Source organism: Bos javanicus, chromosome 4, assembly GCF_032452875.1.
Source record: "Bos javanicus breed banteng chromosome 4, ARS-OSU_banteng_1.0, whole genome shotgun sequence".
Taxonomy (NCBI): Eukaryota; Metazoa; Chordata; class Mammalia; order Artiodactyla; family Bovidae; genus Bos; species Bos javanicus.
In genome coordinates this window covers 81,901,239-81,905,776 of record NC_083871.1, presented here as the reverse complement: position 1 = coordinate 81,905,776, position 4,538 = coordinate 81,901,239, and positions in this window count along the sequence as shown.

Sequence of the window (4,538 nt, the reverse complement as noted above, 5' to 3'; positions counted from 1 at the left end):
GACTTTTGCATAACATCTCAGTGTATAAAAGTAGACCATGGAAAATAAAGAATTGGGATCAGTTTCTCGAAATACTGGTCTCCCCATGTCGCTCTCTCTCTCACTCTGGTTGAGTCTCCATCTGGAGCGCGGAACCCACCATGCTTACTAATTATGCCTGGGCTTCTAAGATCCGACCGGGGAGGCCTCAGTGTCTCCTCTCCTTCGGGAGAACAGAAGGACGCCTGCGGCCTACGTAAGTGGTGCAAACTTCTTGTCTTGAAGTTTTATTGGTCTCCCGCGTAAACCAAGCTACTCAGCCTCTTTTCTCCACTGAATTTTCCTACTGAGCTATCCTCATCCTATTACTCTGTATATCTTTGATAAAATATTTAAATAAATAGGTCGCCGATGCCGTCCCCGCTTTGAATACCCTGGATCAGCCGGGGCAGGACCCCGGCATACTACAGTATAATTTTTAGTGATAAAAATTTTATTTGAACAGTTTTAGTTATTAAGGACAGAAAGATACTACAAAAGAAAAAACTAGAAGGATATATAAATAGTTTCTGGCAGACTGCCTGGTACATGGTGTCTAACAACAATAGGAAGGAATTGGAGGAAATAGAGGAGTGGAAAGTTAAGAGCTAACATGGTATACAGGATATACAGGCAGTGTCCTGAAAATTTCGCCTGTATTGTTTAATCCTCATAATGTCCCTAAGCATCAAGACTATTCATTATCCTCATCCTAAAGATGAAGAAACCAGAGCCCAAGAAGACTGGCTTATCCAATCACAGATATTAAACGGGCCAGTTGAGATTGAAAGCAAAGCAGTTGTACCTGCAGAGTTGGTGCTCTGGGTAAATGTGTATGAAATAATAACACGGCAGTAGTGACTGTTTTTAGTGAAGGGACTATGAACTGTATTTCCCCCTTGCTGTTAATTTCTATGTTTCTGCATTTTTCCAGTCTTACCTAGTCAGCAAGTATTATTTCTATAACATGTATAGTAATCAGCATTTACAAGAAGAGAAAAATTTGTTTGCTATACATCTAAAACAAGAAATTAAATGCCATTTGCTATTGGGAGAATATCTAGAAAGTGTTAATGAAAGGTGTGTTCTGCATATACAGAAACTAAAGTCTCCATGGACTCAGACTTTCTAGAGTCCTCGTGGAGAGGATAATTTGTGTCACTTGTTGCCATAATGTTTCTTTCGCTTTCATAAATTTCCTACTTAACTTTCAAATACAGAGTGTGAGTTCATCACTGGCAAGAATATGTATTGCTACAGATCTGCCAAAAAGAGCCTAGAGTCCTTACCATACACCGAACTCCGTTTTCTTGCCCTATATTCTGCTCTTTCATGAAGATTAAAGTATAATAAGAACTACGCACAACGAATTCAGATCTGCAGAAGTTGAATCCTGTTTGTTTTGTAGACAGTTCACAATTGAGAGGCCGACCCTGAACTTCTGGATCTGGTTTATTTCCAAGAGTTGTTGAATTAGTTCAAGGCCACTGGGTGGTGCTGGTGCATCCTGATACCTATTGTGCTCTCAAGACAGGAAGCCAGTGATTATTCCTGAAGCTATCTGTGCCAAACAAATTGAGTCTTTTGTAAGACTGGAAGGATAGGGAGAGGTTTCTGGAGTATGTTAAAAAAAAACCTCAGAAAGGTAAGGTGCACTCCCCCTGCTTTTTTAAAAAAAGGGAGACCATGGTTCTGGATACTCCACTCCAGTATTCTTTCCTGGAGAATCCAATGGACAGAGAGGAGCCTGGTGGGCTTCAGTCCATGGGGTTACAAAGAGTCAGACACGACTAAACAACTCACACTTCAGGCTGAGGATTTTTCTCAATCAAAATAACCAATCATAAGAAAACCTGGTGGCAGGAAAAAAGCACCATTTATTCTCCAAATCCCTGAGACCTAAAAATAAATGCCTAGAACTCAAAGCATATAACCTTCAATCAGAAGTGATGTAAGATTACAATTTTACATGCATGAAGCATTTCTACTTTGTCAGGACTGTGCCTAAACTGTTTCAAACATTAATCTCTCTCACATACACAGATACAAACAACTCAGGATTTAGGGATAGGAAGACAGAGACAGCAACTTACTTTTTTAGCCTATCAAATAGATCACAACCCTCCTTTTTTAAGTCAACAAATACACAACTAGGTACATTTTCCTCACATTAAACACAACTCATTCCAGCTAATATTTAAGTCTATTTCCTTATGGATTGCAGAGTCACCATAATATCATACTGCTTTGTTATTTATAAAATAAGTGTAAGGTTTTACAAAGAATTTTTAACATAAAGCTAAAGTGATTTTTCAAGTCCCTTGTAATAATAATATGAATGATTTGACAGTAATCATACTGACAGCCCTTGCCAATAAAGTAAAGCTGGACTGGAATGAGGATATAACATAAATAACCTGAGAATAAAATCTTTCTTTTTCTTATTTGGAAACTATACTATAAAACACCTTCCTTCAAATATCAGATCCTACAATATCCAGAAATTCTAATTTATGATGATAAACTACAGTGAAACATCAAATCATACTTTGAGAACCTTCAATGATGAAGTCTTTACTTTGTATAAACTAACCACAAATTTTTAATCTATCTGCTATATTAAAAATCAGGGCCTTCCCAGATGGCACAGTGGTAAAGAATCCACCTGCCAATGCAGGAGACACAGAAGACATGGGTTCAGTCCCTGGCTGGGGAAGATCCCCTGGAGGAGGAATGGCAACCTACTCCTGTATTCTTGCTGGGGAAAACTCATGGACAGAGGAGCCTGGCGGGCCTCAGCCCATGGGTTCGCAAAGAGCTGGATGTGACTGAGTGACTGAGCACACACATCCTAGAAATCATTGCTATAGAGTTGATTATGATCCAAAACTCATTTAATGCATTTAGACATTTAAATCCAAGGTGGGAGCCAGTTAAACTACTTTCATTTGAAGTCACTTTGTTTTGCTATTCAAGATGCCAAATAACATATTATTAGTCTGTACTTTAACCTTATAGGCCTGTATGAGGTTCATTGGATGTCTAGAATATGGCATAGTATTGTGACCCCAGCTCAGAGACTGTTTTGCTTTCTGTCTGTGTGCTAGAACAAAGGACTGCCTTCATGAAGGTAGCAGCAGAGCTGGGGTCAGGGGTGTGAGCCAGGTTCACTCAGCTGCTCACAGGCCCCACCTCTTTAGTAAACATGAAGCTCCTGACCTCATCACAGGATATTGCTGTCACCAAGGAAGTAACCAAGGGACAACTTGAGAAAGTCAGGCCACTAACCAACTGAGTGACTCGTGATAGATCCTGTTCAATTAGTGGGAAGAATGAGCAGAGAGACAGACATGGGTGCTGAAGATCAGTATAGCTTCTGGTTTGATATAGCAGAGTATGAATCAAATCAGAAACACCCGTATCAAGGAATTTGATCTAAGAAAGTAATTAAACACGTAGAAGAAACTTCAGCAAAAAGATATTTATTGCCTATGCAAAGTAGATAATGATTAAAAACAACCTAAATGACCAACAGTAAAAGAATTGCTAAGGATATTTTGATATATCCACTCAGAAATGTGAATGCACTCATTACAGATGATCACTATGAGATCTATAGAAACAGGGAAAATAATTATGGTATTTCAAAAGTAAAAGTCACTGTAAAATGTTTCTTATGTATGTGTACAAATTATGTAAAAAATGTTTTTGCAGGTAAAAACTAGAATATGAGTCTCAAATATACTAAGATACTAATACGGTAGGATTAGAGGGTTTTTTTTTTCCTTTTTCAGAACTTACTTTAATGTCACTGTGCTGTTTTACAATAAGAAAAGAAAAATATTTGTAGAGGCATTGGTTTTTAAGAAAAAGAACAATATGTACTTTATCATGAAAATCAAAATCTGGGGAAAAGGTAGATACACTTAATTCAAAACAATAGATCAGAAGAAGATCCCCAGACAACTATCTAGTAAGGAGGGGGAATACAAGAAATCAGAAGATTTTGCTTATATTTTTTTCCAATTATGTAAAAAAGAAAAACCATTCCTATTTGCCCTTAGTACATTTTTTGAGAGTCACTGTAAGGTTTTACTTCAGCTGATGCTAACAATTACACCAAACTGTAACTGAGGTGGTGCCCCGAGAATGTGGGTACATTCTTGGTAGCATGAGCAAACTAGCTTTCTTAAAAATCTGTGGGGCTGCTACTCTCTTAACAAAATAAAACAGATAAAATGAAGTCTTTATTGAATCTGTTACTATTGCTTCTGTGTTAAAAGAGAAAGATCAATCAGTTCATAAAATTGAGACTACTATTAGCCAGCTGAGTTATTTTGCACTCATTCTTGGGGGAAACTGATATCACACATGTAAATCAATTCTACACAATATATAATATCCAATAATAAGACACTTCAAACCTCAGAAAGCTCAATGAGAAGTGACTGACTGCTAACTTAAATAGATTTGAAAGAGAATACATATTTACATAATTTATTTGGTTCTCGATATTGATT